Raw genomic sequence first — 19,066 nt, forward strand, 5'->3', positions numbered from 1 at the left:
AGCCACTGTGTCTGGCACACAGAGGACACTCCCCAAATATCTGGTGTTTATTACACATAAAATGCAAGAGGCAGTCATGCTGTTGCCCTGCTTTGAGGTCCATTTCCAACAGGGTTTCTCAGCAGTGGTGGTACTGACCTGTTGGGCCAGATTGCCCCTTATTTTGGCTGTCTTATGCACCAGAGGGTCCTTAGATCCCATAACATGTCAGTAGTACCTCCCTTCTCAGCTGTGACAACTAAAGGTGTTTGCAGTCATTGCCCAACGTCACCCATTGGGAATCACTGGGCTACAGACTTTACGTCATCATCCCAGTACCTCATTGTTCTTCCAGAGCCCTGTGTTCTGGGATTTCTTTACCCTGTTTCTTCTGAAAACTATACTTCCTGAAATCTATCACCTCAGAATGTTATTCTCTGTTTTTCAAAATGCTGATCAATGAATAGGAGTGAATTCAAATTAAATTGTTCATGGATACAGATGTCGGTGGCTTCCTCGCCCACACTCACTCCCACCATCCTTCATTTGTCACTGAAACATCTCAGTAGGGACCACCTGGGATCAATCATATGACACGCTGAGCATCTCACAACATAAATACCTGAGATGGCACAAAGGGACCGCAACAAGGGCCCCTGAACAAAAGCGCTACAGTAAGCCCCTGAGCCCTTGAACTACAGCTCCCCCAACCAGCCTGATCCCACCTGCCAGAAACACGGAGCCCAGCACAACGGCCTAGGCCACCTCAGAGAGACCATCTACTCCTTCCAAGACCTCAACTCCATGACTTAAAATGGTGAGAATTTTTGGCTACCTCTTGATCTGGCCCTGAAACCAATTTTCCAGATTTCTGTGTATTCTCCACCTCACCTCCTGCTGCAAGGGCCAGCCTAGTGAGCTAAAGTGAGCTATGTGAGCTCAAAGCCCCAAACTCTGATTTTCAAGCATTTCCACTGAGATCCACTGGATGATGCAGTGAGGATGACTTCGACATAACCCTATTGTTGGTTTTGGTGGGGAGTTGGGCAGCGGGATGCGCGGGCTCTGGAGTCAAAAGAGTCGGCCACAACTTAGAGACTGAACAACAACAACAAGAGCTCCTTGTTGCAGTTCCTGGGCTTAGCTGCCCCCTGGTATGTGGGATCTTAGTTCCCTTATCAGGGATCAAACCCGAGACCCCTGCATTGGAAAACAGGTTCTTAACCACCGGACCACCAGGGAAGTCCCAACATAACCCTATCCTTCTTGTAAAAGGATAGAGGGAAGGTATGGAGAGAATGGGGAGTGCCCCAGGTCTGCAGAAATGACACTCAGAAAAGCCGATGTGTAGGTTCCCCTCCAGCGTTCTTTGCACTTCTCCTCTCCCCGGCGTTGACTGTGACACAGAGACATCCCTCAGACCCTGTCCCAGTTACTGACAGTGAGTCAACTCAGCCCAATGACTCTAATTCAATGCTTATTCATAAATTATAATTTTAGTACAACAGGGCACAGCTTTAAATAAGAGTTATGAGAAACCCACCCACCTATGACACGCCAGCCGGCTGCTCATGTCCTGACTTTGGGTGGACATTCTGTTAGTCATAGAGAAGCATCTGGGCCCAGCTCACTCCTCTCCCTACTTTTTGTATCTCTAGACATTTTACCAAACAGATACTGAGTCAGAATAAGTGGGTTTAGCAATTAAAATCTGTGTGGAGGCTGCCTCAAGGAGCATTTGTTAGATTTGGAAATAAATATTCCTCCAGGGAAAATCAAACATTCATTGTAAAAACCTGAATGTAATATCTGCATGAAGACAAGCTTGAGCTATTACCACATCATCTCTTTCTCCTTCAGCCAGGGGCATAAAGGACTTCCATTCACCTGGAGGGAAAGCTGAGCAACTTAGAGATCTCTAAGACATCCTGCCCAAGGAAGCAACAATTTGCTTCTGAATAAACACATTTCCATCAGGAAACTTGTTTGCCACGAAGCACCTCCAGACACTGTCTCTTCCCACTAAACCCAGGGTCTCAAAACAGGGAATCTGAACACACCTGATTGCCATTGGACATGCGCCTTCAGTCTCTGAGAGCTCAGATCTGAGATGTTTCTGTATTCTGAATGTCGCCATGAGGACAGAGGCAGGTAGTGGGAAGCCCTATGCAGAACCTTCTCCCAGCACAAGATGTGGGGAGAAGTCTGCCATTGTGCCCAGGAGTCGTTCCTCCAGGTCAGGGAGCTCCTGTAGCTGCCAGCTTGCTTTAGCAGGAGGTGGTTAGAGCCCTGTAATAAGATGGAGGCTGTCTTCCCTTTACATGAGAATTATAGGAGATCTCTCTTCTGTAAAGTTCCTGGACCACAGACTGCACCTCCCACCCCCAGCAGCTTGTGCCAACATCTGCCACCCAGGATCCAGGCAGATCCATCCACACATTCACATACACACACACACCACACACACACACACACACACACACACACACACACACCCTTATTGCAGAGGCTGCCACAGCCTCCTGCTGGTGTTACAGCTCCCATCCAAGACTGAGGGCTGACAGTCCCAGGTGGAGCAGGGCCTGTAGAGAGGACCTCTGCCACCACAAAGCCACATCACTTCACCTGTCAGTCTTGACAAGAGATTTCTCATTCTTCCGTCTACATGTGCAGACCTGAGCTCCAGGCTGGCAAAGGGTCTGGGCTGGGACTGGCTCCAGCTCTCAGCACCGTTTCGGTGAGGTCCTAGGAGACTCAGAGGAATGCATGTGTCCCCATGTGTCCCAGGCTGGTTGGACGCCAAGCCAGTGGTTCCTAATGTTTTTTAAGATCACAGACCCCTCTGTGAAACAGATAAAAACCAAGCCCTCTCTCCCGGGAAAAATACACTTTTGCACAAAATTGATCAATATGGTTTCAGAGGGTTCATAGAACCCCTGAACACACCCTGAACCCCTAAAAGCTTCTTCCCTGGTCTTTCAAAGCAAGAGGGCCTTGACTAAGCACCTTGCACCGGCCCAGCTCCAGGTGGCTTCCAAGAAACCATGTCTCTCGTTGGGGTAAAGCAGTTGTGTTGGCCAAGGGGGAGGGGAGGCCTGTGTGAAGCAGGAACTCTGGGTCGCTTTCGTCTAGGTGTCTGCAGTGGGTTACAGCTGTGACAGCTGCGCATGGAGCGCTTACTACATGCCAGGCCATGAGCCCTCTCTGAAACATTTCATCCCTCAACCTGTACAACAAGCCTATACCGCAGGGTCATTGTTTCCATTTTACAGGTGAGGACACCAAGGCTCAGAGAGGGCGAGTAGCCTTCCCAGCAATATCCACCTGCTCCCAGGCAGGACTGCCAACACCCTTGGTGCCCATGGGATTGCCCGAGGCCCAGTCAGCCTGAGCAAATGACTTTCACTTTTTTATAAAAATTTTTGTCTTTAAATTTTTTTTAATTTATATTTTTATTAATTTTTAAAATTGAAGTATAGTTGCTGTACAATATTATATAAGTTACAGGTGTACAATAGAGTGATGCACAAACTGTAAACATTATGTTCCATTTATATTCATTATAAAATATTAGCCGTATTCCCTGTGTTGTACAGTATATCCTTGTGGCTTATTTTGTGCATAATAGTTTGTACCTCTTAATCCCCTACCCTTATATTGTCTCTCCCCACTTCTCCCCACTGGTAACCACTAGTTTATTCTCTATACCTGTGAGTCTGCTTTTTTGTTGTTGTTATACTCACTAGTTTATTGTATTTTTTAGATTCCACGTATAAGTAATATAATTTATTATTTTTCTTTTTCTGTCTGGCTTATTTCACTTAGCATAATACCCTCCAAGTTTACCCAGGTTACTGCAGATGGCAAAATTTCATTCTTTTTTATGGCAGCAAATGTCTTTCTAGAAACTAGTAGGAACAATCTAAAATCCCAAAGCACTTGGTGAAGGAATTGCTATGAATGTTGGCTCCGTTTGCTTGCTTCATTTTCATGTGCCTTTTTATTTCTTGTTTGGAGATGAAAGTAAACAGGCAACTTTTAGGAGGTGTATGGCTATTAGCATTACTGATGCCATTGTGGGCCTATTCAGTTCCTCTTGGCCTTCTACTGACCCCACCTTAGGGCTGTACTGTGTAGTAAATCTCTTTCCAGTCATCTAGGGCTTTGTAGTTAATAGATATTGTTTAATGATCATTAGATCCAGGTGGCCTCTATGCTCTGTTAGTCTGCAAACAATGATGAAAACTTTTGTTGACCTATTCTCAGCATCCACAAGACTAGTTACCCATTCATAAATCTTGACTTAGGAATACACGTCCTGTTTCTAAGCACACATCCCCATACCCTAGATTAGCTATAAAGTTGCCCCCATGACCCCTTTGGGGGCGAGGAATGCAGTTGTAAATGCTTCCAGACACCACCTGTGAGTAAGTAACCCCATAATAAACTGATCCATTGGTTATATAGAGCTGCCTGCTTCATTTTTTTGGTCTCAAGATCGGTTTGATTTGCACTTCCCTCTACCCCACCAACAGCTGACCCAGTCTGAATTTGTGATGGAACTACAGAAAACACCAACTTCTTATTAATATCTTATACAGAGAATATGTGGATCTGATGAACAACAACAAGAACTTAGATCAATGTGGAAGCTGATTACTGATAGAATATTGGCTATTGTTAGAATTTAACATTTGCAGGATTTTTTAGGGGGGGCCATGACTTGCAATTTCTGACTGGGGATGGAACCTGTGCCCTCACCAGGGAAAGCGAGGAGTCCTAACCACTTGACTGCCAGGAAATTCCCTGTGGGAGTTTTCTATATTGAAGCATAGATTTACAATATTGTGTTAGTTTCAGGTGTACAGCAAAGTGAGATAAACACACACACACACACACACACATACATATATATACAAATACATGGGCTTCCCAGGTGGCGCTAGTGGTAAAGATCCTGCCTGCCAGTGCAGGAGACATAAGAGATGCAGGTTTGATCCCTGGGTTGGGAAGATCTCCTGGAGGAGGACATGGCAATCCACTCCAATATTCTTGCCTGAAGAATCCCATGGACAGAAGAGCCTGGTGGGCTGCAGTCCACAGGGTCACAATGAGTCTGACACAACTGAAGCAACTTAGCACATGTGCACGCATGCACATATATACTCAAAAAAATACATACACATGCACTTTCAAATATCAGTTACCAAGCAAGCTTGGTGAGGTCATTAGAGGAACAAACATTAGAGGAGTGACTCCTCTGTGCCTGGCCCTGTGCTGGCCTACACTGAACACAGCATCTGGCAGTGGAGAAGGGGGAGGCATAGGATTCACTGGAATAACAATGTGATAACTGATTTACCAGTGAAAGGACAGAGGTGCCAAGGGCCAAAGAGCAGGAAGTGAGTGATGCTGGGGAAAGATGAGGCCAGGTGTCCAGGATTCAGAAGGGGCTAAGTCAGGGCATCCTGGGCAGGGGCACAGGGCAAACTGAGACCAGAAGGTGACCTGCCGGGAACACAGACTGGCTGCTGGGCAGGAAGACTACAGGTTAAAACCAGGAAAGGAAGGCAGGGACCAGATTATGAAGGCTTCTGTTATCTATGAGAAGTCATTAAGAGATTATTTTGATGGGAAAAGAACTTGATCACATTTGCATCGTAGGAAGATGGCTTTGGCAGCAGCATGAAAGGAATCTGACTGGAGAATCAGGAAGCAGAAAATGGGATAGAAAATTGCTCTGACCATTAAGACAAGGATGAGAAGGCTGTGTTTCAGTTCCAGGTGGTCTTCACAAATGAACATTCATACAGAAAGCCAACAGGGTCTGACAACAGGTTAGATGTTGACAGACAAGGCAGAGAGCAGAAAAAGAAATATTTCTGAGGTTTCTAAGCCGAGCAATTGGTAGATGGTGATTCTGCTCAGAGAGAAAGGAGACAGGAGTGGAAGAACCTGTTCTGGTGAGGAGACAGGGAGGGTGAGTTACATTTCGGACATGTTGATTTGGAAGTGACCAAGAAAGGATTAGAGCAGGTAAGCCATCTGCAGATCACAGCTTTAGAGGTTTGTAGGTATGAAATATGAACAAAAAGAGACAAGAACTAAGGAGAGCAAGAATGTCAAGAATATTAGTATTTAAAAGGAGTTTAAGGGAAGAAGAGCCAGCAAAGGAGATCTGAGTGTGAACAGTTAACTGCACGTTGTGGACAAGACACCTTCTAAGAAAGAGAGTCAAGTATTGAAATCTGCAAAGAGCAGGACAGACCTAAAATGAAGTCCCTGGATCAGGCAGTTGGAAGTTCCTGACTGACTCCTCCATTTCAGCAGAACCTCAGGGTATTGGGGAAAGTTTTCACTATTCTCTAAAGGATGTTGGCCAAAAACAGCAGAGTGGTCACCTACCCTCATGATAAAACTTTTGCTTCTCTGTGATGTGTGATCTAGTACATGGCAGGTCATGTGACCCCACCAGACTCACCAGTTGACACGTGTTTGAGCAAGGTGGGAGAAAGAGGCATGTACATGGTGGGGCTGATGTCCAGAACTAGATGATGTTGACGCTGATTGCCAGCATTGCCAAGTATTAGTAGTTAGGGACTTGAGTGGTCCTGAGAAGTGGGGTGTAGCTTAAATGGTCAATATGAAGAGGAGATCAGTCTGCTAGGAAACAGGAAACCAAGAGTGAAAGTGGCAATGGTACTGTTACTATTAATTTCAATAATACCTAGTAGGAGGTTCTGGGAAGCAGGCATTGTTAGACACATCTGAGGAGGATTTAAATTGAAATAATCCTATCAACAAGTAACCAAAACAAAACAAATAAGCCAAAAACACCTTTAAAAGTTTGTGTGATATAGTGATTTATAATAAAATGTGTGTATTTAGGCTTTGGTCAGTTCCTGGCACAGAGCTGCTAAAATCCTTGGAATTTTGTAAGTGTTGAGATAGATCCTGATGTCTTTTCTTATGTTAATGAGTGTCCTCTGGAAAGCCTCTAGGTTATCTAAGCACCAGGCTAGTTACCAGGGGAACCAACCCTGTGACTAGAGAGGAGACCTTCTGGGAGGAGAGAGGGGCTGGAGGTTGGGTTCAATCACCAATGGCTGATGATCTAATCAATCCTGACTAGGTAGTGAGTCCTCCATGAAAACCCAAAAGGAGAGATCTTCCAAGTTGGTCATCACCTGGGGGTGTTGGGAGACCATGGAAGCTCCATGATCATGCCCTAGGCTTCTCTGCCATCTGGTTGTTCCTGAGTTATATCCTTCTATAATAAACTTGTAACCTAGTTCAGTTCAAATCAGTGAGGTCGCTCAGTCGTGTCCGACTCTTTGAGACCCCATGAACCACCACATGCCAGGCCTCCCTGTCCATCACCAACTCCCAGAGTCTACCCAAACTCATGTCCATTGAGTCGGTGATGCCATCCAACCATCTCATCCTCTGTCATCCCCTTCTCCTCCTGACTTCAATCTTTCCCAACATCAGGGTCTTTTTAAATGAGTCAGCTCTTCACATCAGGTAGCCAAAATATTGGAGTTTCAGCTTCAACATCAGTCCTTCCAATGGACACCCAGGACTGATTTCCTTTAGGATGGATTGGTTGGATCTCCTTGCAGTCCAAGGGACTCTCAAGAGTCTTCTCCAACACCACAGTTCAAAAGCATCAATTCTTCGGCTCTCAGCTTTCTTTAGAGTCCAACTCTCACATCCATACATGACCACTGGAAAAACCATAGCCTTGACTAGACAGACCATTGTTGGGAAAGTAATGTCTCTGCTTTTCAATATGCTGTCTAGGTTGGTCATAACTTTCCTTCCAAAGAGTAAGCATCTTTTAATTTCATGGCTTCAATCACCATCTGCAGTGATTTTGGAGCCCAAAAAAATAAAGTCTGTCACTTTCCATTGCTTCCCCATCTATTTGCCATGAAATGATGAATGCTTCACTCAATATGCCAGCAAATTTGGAAAACTCAGCAGTGGCCACAGGATTAGAAAAGGTCAGTTTTCATTCAAATCCCAAAGAAAGGAAATGCCAAAGAATGCTCAAACTACTGCACAATTGCCTTCATCTCACACGCTAGTAAAGTAATGCCTAATCTCATGGCATAGATGGGGAAACAGTGGAAACAGTGGCAGACTTTATTTTTTTGGGCTCCATAATCACTGCAGATGGTGATTGCAGTCATGAAATTAAAAGACGCTTACTCCTTGGAAGGAAAGTTATGACCAACCTAGACAGCATATTGAAAAGCAGAGACATTACTTTGTCAACAAAGGTCCATCTAGTCAAGGCTATGGGTTTTCCAGTGGTCATGTATGGATGTGAGAGTTGGACTCTAAAGAAAGCTGAGAGCCGAAGAATTGATGCTTTTGAACTGTGGTGTTGGAGAAGACTCTTGAGAGTCCCTTGGACTGCAAGGAGATCCAACCAGTTCACCCTAAAGGAAATCAGTCCTGAATATTCATTGGAAGGTCTGATGCTGAAGCTGAAACTCCAATACTTAGGATACCTGATGTGAAGAGCTGACTCATTTGAAAAGACCCTGATGCTGGGAAAGATTGAAGGCAGGAGGAGAAGGGGACGAGAGAGGATGAGATGGTTGGATGGCATCACTGACTCAATGGACATGAGTCTGGGTAGACTCTGGGAGTTGGTGATGGACAGGGAGGCCATCTGCAGGTGTGCTGCAGTTCACGGGGTCGCAAAGAGTCGGACACGACTGAGCAACTGAACTGAACTGAACTGATGGGATCGGATGCCATGATCTTCGTTTTTTGAATGTTAAGTTTTAGGCCAACTTTTTCACTCTCCTCTTTCACTTTCATCAAAGGGCTCTTTAGTTCCTCACTTTCTGCCATAAGGGTTGTGCCATCTGAATATCTGAGATTATTGGTATTTCTCCCAGTAATCTTGATTCCAGCTTGTGCTTCATCCAGCCCAGCATTTCTCATGATGTACTCTGCATATAAGTTAAATAAGCAAGGTGACAATATACAGCCTTGACGTACTCCTTCCCTATCTGAAACCAGTCTGTTGTTCCCTGTCCAGTTCTAATTGTTGCTTCCTGACCTGCATACAGATTTCTCAGGAGGCAGGTCAGGTGGTCTGGTGTTCCCATCTCTTGAAAAATTTTCCACAGTTTGTTGTGATTCACACAGTCAAAGGCTTTGGCATAGTCAATAAAGCAAAAATAAATGTTTTTCTGGAATTCTCTTGCTTTTTTGATGATCCAGCGGATGTTGGCAATTTGATCTCTGGTTCCTCTGCCTTTTCTAAATCTAGCTTGAACATATGGGATTTCATGGTTCACGTATTGTTGAAGCCTGGCTTGGAGAATTTTGAGCATTACTTTACTAGCGTGTGTTCAGTTCAGTTCAGTCGCTCAGTCGTGTCCGACTCTTTGCGACCCCATGAACCGCAGCATGCAAGGCCTCCCTGTCCATCACCAACTCCCTGAGTCCTCCCAAACCTATGTCCATCAAGTCAGTGATGCCATCCAACCATCTCATCCTCTGTCATCGCCTTCTCCTCCTGCCCTCAATCTTTCCCAGCATCAGGGTCTTTTCCAATGAGTCAGCTCTTCCCATCAGATGGCCAAAGTATTGGAGTTTCAGCTTCAACATCAGTCCTTCCAATGAATATCCAGGATTGATCTCCTTTAGGATGGACTGGCTGGATCTCCTTGCAGTCCAAAGGGCTCTCAAGAGTCTTCTCCAACACCACGGTTCAAAAGCATCAATTCTTCGGCGCTCAGCTTTCTTTGTAGTCCAAATGTGCGATAGTTTGAGCATTTTTTGGCATTGCCTTTCTTTGGGATTGGAATGAAAACTGATCTTTTCCAGTGCTGTGGCCACTGTTGAGTTTTCCAAATTTGCTGACATATTGATGCAGCACTTTCACAGCATCATCTTTTAGGATTTGTCATTTTAGGACATATCATTGTAGAGTTTTTCTATTTAAATGTATGTATACTTTTAAAAATCATTGAAAAAAAACTTTTTTTAATTTTAGCTAAAGTCGAAGACTAGATTAGAGCTCAACAAACATTTTCAGTAATGAGTGGGATAGTAAATATTTTCAGCTTTGTGGACCATCACTCTTGCAGTTATTCAGTTCTACCACTGTAGTGTGAAAGCAGCAGTAAATAATATGTAAACCAATAAGCAGGGCTGTTTTCCAACAAAGCTTCATTTATAAACAAATAGTGAGCCAGATTTGGCTCATGGGCCAGAGTCTTCAGACCCGTGGACTTAGGTGAACAAATAAACAAACCAAAAAATTCCAGCTTCCTGAGCATGCTGGCCAAAGAATACAGCTTATTTGGTTCCTGTTTCATCAGCTTCTGTTCCAATGTCCATGTTTCTGGGTTGCTGTGTAGTACTTTTTCCTGTTCAACATCAGTCATGATCACGCCCTTTTACACACTGAGTTACCTGCCTTCAATCTGGAGTCCACATAACAAGTTCCATCCATCCACTGCTCATATTCAGGCTACCTGGATAAGGGACTCACACCAACCTACTGGAATCAGCCACTCTGGTAACAATAACTGAGCTCCTATTCCAACCTTATAGTAACTGTGATCAGGGCCCATATCTTGTTCAACTTTGTATTTATAGTGCCTGGCACATACAAATCACTAAGTTAGAGTTGAATAAATGAATGACCTATAAGCAAATAAGGATCTGACTCTCAAATATCGTGGCTTGGAAATGAACAAGATACTGGCACATAGCACATAGTCAATAGAGATGTGTCTCCTTAGCATCTGTACATAACAAATTGTATAACAGCAACTGCTAGTGCCACAGTCATAGTGCTTTAGACAAATGTTCCTCAAAGTCCTATGTGAATTTGAATCACTTGGAATTTGTATTAAAATGCAGATTTTTATTCCAGAGGTCTGAGATGGGGCCTGAGACTCCATGTCTCTAGCAAGTTCCCAGGGAGGCCGATTTTATTGGTCCAAGTAGCAAGGTTACATCTCATAAATAGGGGTTCCTGGTCTGGAGAGAGAAACAATATGTTAAAAATATATACATACTTAAAGCAGATACAATAGGGGGAATAATAGGATTTTATCCAAAGCCTGGAGTTTGGAATAGTGTGAATGACGCCATTCAGAAAATTGAGTCAGGGATTGAGTCACAAGAAACACAACAATCTTTCTGGTTGGAACCAGAAAGATAAATATCACATTCACCAATCCTAAGACTGCATTTTTCCACATTTTAACATCTCTAAATCAGTATGTGTCATGCTATCACTGATGGCCAGGTAGGTGGGTAATCATATCACAGTTGTCATTTCCTGATACCATCAGGCAGTTAGGAAAGTGTTGGCATCAAAACTTGCAGAACAGATGTCAGTAGCTTGGGAGAAAATTCCAGAAACCAGAGTGAAGCCCTCTTAAGACATGCAACATCACAAAGGCAACTGATGGCAGAGATGATGATGCTGCGTGGAAAACTAGAATTAAAAAGTGATCAGAGGAAATTCCCTGGTGGTCCAGTGGTTAAGACTCCAAGCTGCCAATACAAGGGGCCCAGGTTTGATCCCTGGTCAGGAAACCAAGATTCCCATGTGCTGCAACTAAGACTCTGCACAGTCAAATTAATTAATTAATTAAAATAATAGCTTTTTAAAAAGTGATCAGATTAAAACATCCTGAAATTCAGTAGTGTTGATGGCTGCACAACCTTGTGAGCAAACTAAAAACCACTGAACTGTTCACTTGAAAAGGGGTGAACTTTATAGTGTGTGAATTACAGCTCAATTTTTTTGTTAAGTGGGGAAAACATTTGGGAAGATTGGAAGTACTCTGGAGATGGATGATGGTCATGATCAAACAACAATATGAATGTACTTAATGCCATCTAGTTGCACACTTGGAGTTAAAAAGGTAAATTTTATGTTATGTATATTATCACAATCAAAAACTGGAGGGGAAAAAAAAAATCCCACTGTAATACTCTTCCCCATCTACACACAAAACCATGTAATGACTCAGTCTTCAATCAAGAGTTCTGTGCACAGTCTATGTGTGAGGATCCCTTTGTATTACAGGTGATTTAAGATTGAAAGGTGAAGGTAATCATTACAAGACAATCATTACTAACCTTCCATGATAGAGACTGGGAAGTAGAGGCAGATGCCAATTCTCTGTTGTGACAAAACGCTAAACTACTGGGTTGACCAGTAGAAACTCTGCCTGATAGAGTGCCCTAGCTGATACTGAAGGCAGAGTATCTGGTCCTCAGAAGACTCCTTTTACCTCTTCTCAAATTCTCTGTTGGCTCAGACAGTAAAGAATCTGCCTGCAATGCAGGAGACCTGGATTCAATACCTGGGTGGGGAAGATCCCCTAAAGAAGGGAATGGGAACCCATTCCAGTATTCTTTCTTGGAGAAGTCTATGGACAGAAGAGCCTGGCAGGCTACAGTGCATGAGGTTGCCAAGAGCCAGACACAACTGAGCAACTAACATTTTCACTTTTCTTTCAAATGACCATAGCAGGGGCCACACGCCAGAGCCTAAAGGCCAGGAAGACCAGGCAGTAAGTGTGATAGGGACAAAAAGCAGGCTTACAAAGGACTGGTCCCAGGTCTTCCTTCCGGAAACTGAGGACTGACTCCCCAAGATTCCTTCTTTGAAGGGTCCATACAGCCAGCTTCTGGAATATCTTTACAGCCAAATGGGGATAGGCATTCCCTCCCCAGTATTAAAACAGCAGATTTCCAGCTTGCATGTCCACCCGCAGTGAGCTCCCTACCAAACCAAGAACCAAGGTGAGAATGCATGATGCTCACCAAAGAGATCAAATCACTCAGTTCCCCCCAAACACCAGAAGATGGAAGTTTTTTTAATAAGTAAGTTAACCAAGATCAGAGTTGTCCATTTGAAGTTACCTGTGGGTGATAAATCTTCTCCGAGGACTTTATACAGCTTGATGTTTTAAAGTGTGCTAAATAGGCACTTCCCTGCTGTCCAGTGGTTAAGAATCCACCTTTCAGTGCAGGGGAAGTGGGTTTGATCCCTGATTGGGGAACTAAGATCCCACATGCCCAGGGAAACTAAGACCCCACACAGCAACTACTGAGCCTGTGTGGTCCAGAGCCCACATGCCACAGCTAGAGAGTCTGGACACCACAACGAAGATCCTATGTGATGCAACTAAGACCTGAAGCAGCCAAATCAATAATTTTTTTAAAATATAATATAATGTGCTAGATAATAGGAAGGAGTGTTACCAGGTTCAAGAGTCCACAAACAGCTGTTAGCCTCTGCTTTGTAAGCTGCAAAACAACCTCTCTGGCATCAACCATGGGCTGAAATGCTAGCACCTCTCCAAGGAAAATCTTTCCAGGGAAGCTGCCCTAGAAATTCCTATCAATTCCATAGATAACCAAGCTCAGGGCCTCCTGAGTTTTTCTGAAGCAATGAAATATTTACATTGAGTCTCACATTTCACATGTTACTAGGTGGCATTTATAATTTTCTTTTCTCATGTCCACTAATCTGGCTACACTTTGTTGATGCTTGACTGAAGTAGACAGGCTGGTCAGTTTGCCTGTCCTAACCTTCACCCCCTTTTCAGAGGGTTGGTATGATGCTCATTCCCCAAAATATGAGATTTTGACACATAAACCCCAGCTAGTCACAGTTTAAAGTTTTACATTTTTTCTTGTTAAATTTTTACCTCAGTTTAGGCTCATCATTCTCATTAATAATTTTCAATATCTAGTATATTAGCCCTCCCTCCCAGCACTGAATCATTCAGATAATTGATTAACATATCTCTTCATCCAAATGACCTATGAAAATGTTGACTGTACTAGTTAACAAAGAAAAAGGAAGTTATATATAAAAAAAAAAAAGGCAGATTGAATGTAAATAAGTTTGGGGACTATTCAATCAATCTGTTACATTGATACAATTCCTGTTTTGAATGTATAAGTTATTTATATATGATTTTAAGAGGATATCTAAAAGTTATTTTAATAAGCATTCAACATCCTAAGTGATAAAAATAACGAGATCACTTAATTAACATCTTTTTTTCCTTTTATTGGGACAAAACAGTGGTGTATCTTGCATTCGATTGTCTTAGATTCAGTGAAATCTAGTAGGAGTTTGCAGGATCAGTGGGGTGAAAAACTAGAAGTAGAGAAGAATGAAGTGCAAAGACATGGACCTCTCCAGAGGATTGCCTGTTGATGCAGAGGCAATGTGATGGGAAGGGGTAGGTGAGAGTAGAAACATAGGAGAGAATTTTTTTTTCTCTCTCTCTTTTTTTTCTTTTAAGAGAGAATTTTAAAAAGCAGTAGATCCCATACCATGAAATAAGGATTTTTATTCAGTAATGAAAAGGGAATTGCAAATGTTTGCATAGGAGAGTAATGAGCTAAGACAGATGTTTTCAAAAGATCACCGGCTTCTGTGTGGGCAATGCTCAAACCTGCATCAGATTATTACAATGGTCCAGGAGCTGGACTCTCGGTGAAACATACTAGGGATCCAAGTCGAGGCAGTGACAATTGCAGTGTGAAGGGAACAACTCATGAGAATTGCCAGGAATAGGTGGCCAGTTAAAAGTGGGAAGTGAAAGCCAGACAGTTCTAGATGACTGAAGGTTTCCAGTTAAAGGTTAGAAACTGGGGCATCCTGACTGGAAGTCAGTGTTCTCCCCCTTGAGACCAGACTTGGTCTTTTCTTGTCTTAAGACATAAGAGCCCACACTTACTTGAGGGCTGAGGGCATCTTTATGCTGATCACACTGGTTACGGTCACTATTAAAGATCTCAGTCAACTCGCTGAAGCTTCATTTACACTCCAGAAATTGTCTGTTGGAAGGAGATATGTGAGCTCCTTGTTTTTTCCCCTCAAGCATAGCACACTGGGCTTCTTGGAAATCATTATTTAGGATTGGTTTTGTCAAGTTGGCCAAAAAAAAATTTTGTTTTTGTGGCTGCACCCTGTATGGCTTTCGGGATCTTAGTTCCCTGACCAGGGAATGAACTCAGGTCCCAGCAGTGAAAGTGCTGAGTCCTAACCACTGGACCACCAGGGAACTCCCTGAGTCAAATATTTTCATGACCACTTGTTGACTTTTTGCCCTTCAACCCTAAAGATTCTTTTCAGGTCAAATTTCTACCACTGCAAGATGAATACTGTCTTTCTTCAGGTCAGAAAGGAGAGTTCAGACTCACTGCACTGACTTCAGAAGAAGGACTGCAAAGGAGCAGAGGATGTGGCTGGTAGCTGACACCCCTCATCCTTCCTCCAGGAGAAGAAGGCTCCTCTCACTCGCAAACCAAGCAATGGTGAGTTTAGAAAGTGCAAGAGGGTTAGAAACAGAAGGGAAGAGTTGGATTTTGGAGTCGAAGAGACCTAAGTCTCCGTTCTGCCATTTAACATCTGTGTGCCCTCGCGTCTTCAATTTAATCTCCAAGCCTCCGTTTGTCTGTAAAATGAAGACAGGAATAACACCCACTGCACAAGGGTTCTTATGAAGATTAAATAAGGACACACATATAAACTGCTTAGCACAGTGCCTGACACATTGTAAAATGCAAAAAAAAAAATGTGTAATAAGATTACCATACATTGTTAACCAATTATACCCCAATATAAAATGGTTTTGTAATTTTAACATGAAAAATTAAAATTACAAAAGATTACCGAATCATTTCAGATGAGGTGAAAGTGGGCAGAGTTTGACAAGCTTCTCCATCTCCCCGACAGCAAGTGCACCAGAAGGATATGAATAAGGCAGTGTTTTTCTAATATTTGAAACAATCCTTATAAGAAACACTTTCTATTGTGATCCACAACACATAAAGTGACATAGTTAAGACGGAAATAAAACCAGTTTTAACCAAAGAACAGTTACCTTTGTTCTGTGCAACATGACATGTACTCCGAGACTTTCAGTTCTTCATGAGTCTATTTCATTTCATTTATTTATTTTTGAAAGTTTTCAAACCTACAGAAAGTTGAAAAAGTGATACAAAGCACTGTTCATGGAAAGCAGGATTTCTTGACCTCAGCAAAAATGACATTTGGGGTCATAATTCTTTGGAGGAAGGCTGTTCTGTGCATTGTAGCATGTTTAGCAGCAACCCTAGTCTCTATCCCCTGCACCCCACCTCCCCCCGCCACCACATGCCCAGCTGTAACAGCCAGAAATGTCTCTAGTCATTGCCAAGTGTCCCCGGGGGAGTGAAAGTCACTCCCATTGAGAACCAATGACCCAAACCTGCCAGCAGTTAATACTTGGTAGTATTACATCATCTTTCTCTCAATACACACTCATGCATACACAAACGTATTTTTTGGTTGAACTATTTGAAAGGAAATTACAGACATCATGACACTCAACATAAATAGTTTAGCATGCGTCTCCTAAGACTAAAAACACACCTTACACAACCACATTCCATACTGCACGTAAAGCCTTAACATTAACTCAATCATTTCTTTTCTCCTTCTTCTTCTATGTTGTTTGTCACCCACTAGATTGATTTCCCTGGTGGGTCAGTGGTAAAGAATCTGCCTGCAATGTAGGAGCCACAGGAGACACAGGGCAGAAGATCCCCTGGAGAAGGGAATAGCAGTTCACTCCGGTATTCTTGTCAGGAGAATTCCATGGACAGAGGCACCTGGCAGGCTATAGTCCATAGGGTTGCAAAGAGTTGGACATGACTGATGCAACGTAGCATGCAGGCAGATTGATTTCATGTTCTACTTATGGGACATGACCTACAATTTGAAGATTAGAGAAGAAAGATTAGAGAAGTAATATATTGTCTCCCAAATACCTTTAGAAACAGAAGCCCATCCTTGCTAGCAGAAAAGGTGCACATGAAATCACAGAGTCAAGCAGGCATTTACAGGGTTTTTACCAACATACTGCTGTTTTCCCCTCCCTGGCTGTTTTCCACCTCATATCCCCAGGGCAGCACAGGGAGCAGAGACCCAGCCAGCCCCACCCTACAGGCGACCCAGGAGCTCTTGCAGGCGCCGGCGGTGTGTGCCCTGGCCTGTCTGCCAAGGGTTGGCAGGGCCTGCCGAGTTGGGTGCACAGTGGCCTGACCACATCACAGGCCCTGGGCTCCGGCTCAGGCTCAGGCAGGCCGCCCCCCCACCCCTTCCCTGTTTGTTAAGGTCCTTTCCTTTACCTGCACTGGCTCCAGGACAGTGGTTACAAGTGGGTCCAGAAACTGCCAACGGGCAAGGGCTGAGACACATGAAAGTGTGTGAGTCACTGGCTGTCTTTGATTCCCCTGACCTTATAAATCTGGCCTTTGAATCTAGCATCAGGATCCAAAGAGCCGCAAAACTTAAAAACTAATACTACCAAATGCAGACGGAGAGCTCACCGCTGGAGCCCCCTACACAATTCCCCAGGAGGTCTGGAGAAGGGCAAGCATAGAGGAGGGCTTCTCACACAGGCCCTGGGCAGCATCTTCCATTATCCTGACAAGGAGGCCCCTTTGTGTTTGCTCTTGCTTTTATTCTTTTATAAAGACTTGAAACCTCTGGGAGCCAGACTTCCTTGAAAGTCAAGAATTTCTCCCTCTTGAAGATTAGAAGTGGGGGTATTAGATCAGCTTTGGTGTTGGAGGAGAAAGAAGAACTGACTGCAGCCTGAAAAGTCAGGGCTAAGCTCTTACAGGAACTGGCTGTTGAGTCTTGAAGGCAGTTGCTATGACAACAACCCATCATCCCCAATAAGACACCAGAATATGGGTTGTGCATCCCTAAGCCAGGAGAGATGTGCTTACTTGATGGGGAACAAGATACACATGAGGAAGTTCAATAATGAGACCACAAAGAAATGAATTAACCCCAAAATGAAGAAACGCCATTTCCATGGCCTCCCCTATGCAGCTCCAGTGAATCAGTACGCAAGTAAAGAGGACATTCCCAAAGCTGTACACAGAGCAAAGACAGAGAACAGAAGTAGCTATGGGTGGGAGGGCCACAAATACTTGATTGCAAGCTGCTTTCACCTGCTGTTATGCCTACAGTGTCTTCAAAGACTCTACTACAATCCAACAAAGTAGTTCATTTTTTTCAGTTTGTTTTCTGTCTGTCTTCCCCCCTGGATTATAAGGATGTGAGAGCCTTGTCTATTTTGCTCACCATCATAGCATCACTTCTGAGAATGATGCCTGGAACAACAACCAACACTCAAAAGATATTTGAGTCAGTAAGTGAACACGGGCTCTCCTCAACTATAGCAAGTCAAGTACAATCCACCCCACTTAACAGAGGAAGAAAGTAAAGCACAGAGACGTCAAGTTTACCCAGCTAATCAGTGTCCGCCTGGGCCTTACAACCAGAACTCTTCACACTAATCCCCACACTGCCTAAAACCAGCAGGAACACAAACATCATCTTTATCCCTTGCTCCTCTCATCCCCTCGGGTCCTACAGTTTGGCACAACTATCAGGACAATCCCAGGGACAATGTTCATCAGCTTGAGTCTAAAATTAATAGGACACTTTTTCAAACTGTGGAAAACTTGCCTGAAAGAAGCCAACATCCAGGTTGGTAACAACCTTCTGTATTCAGAATAGTGGGGCTGGCTGGTGCTGCAGGAGATGAATTAGATAGGTAGCTAATTTTAATTGGGCTTCCCTTGTGGCTCAGCTGGTAAAGAATCCGCCTGCAATGCTAGAGACCTGGGTTCAATCCCTGGGTTGGGAAGATCCCCTGGAGAAGGGAAAGGCTATCCACTCCAGTATTCTGGCCTGGAGAATTCCAAGGACTGTATAGTCCTTGAGGTCACAAAGAGTTGGACTCGACTGAGTGACTTTCACTTTAGAATTTTAAGAGGCCTAGAGGGATACAGTGACTCAAACAAGGACGAAAGTATGTTGGCCAGAGTGAACTACCTGGATGTGTAGTTAAAGGAAAGGCAAAAAACAGGAAGGGATGGAGGGAGGGAAGGATGGATCCCCAAAGAAGGAAAAACTATCCTGTGGTATTTCAGGTATTTGAAATTAGTATATAAGAGAAGAAGCACATAAGGACATTTAGGGACATGGGGACCTTCCCAGAGCTTCTCT

General features: G+C 43.7%; 1 long non-coding RNA gene across 1 annotated transcript; it reads right to left on the reverse strand.

Annotated features, from left to right (window-relative positions):
- Window positions 1-10,159: 10,159 nt before the first annotated feature.
- Window positions 10,160-18,737, reverse strand: LOC145544921 (uncharacterized). Its single transcript, XR_014081723.1, has 4 exons — window positions 18,524-18,737; window positions 16,412-16,750; window positions 15,882-15,974; window positions 10,160-10,995 (listed from the first exon to the last, which is right to left on the reverse strand). It is a non-coding gene; the product is annotated as an uncharacterized LOC145544921 (long non-coding RNA).
- Between the last annotated feature and the right edge of the window lie 329 nt (window positions 18,738-19,066).

The sequence above is a fragment of the Giraffa tippelskirchi genome, chromosome 4 (assembly GCF_054371585.1).
Source record: "Giraffa tippelskirchi isolate mGirTip1 chromosome 4, T2T-mGirTip1v1.2.pri, whole genome shotgun sequence".
NCBI lineage: Eukaryota > Metazoa > Chordata > Mammalia > Artiodactyla > Giraffidae > Giraffa > Giraffa tippelskirchi.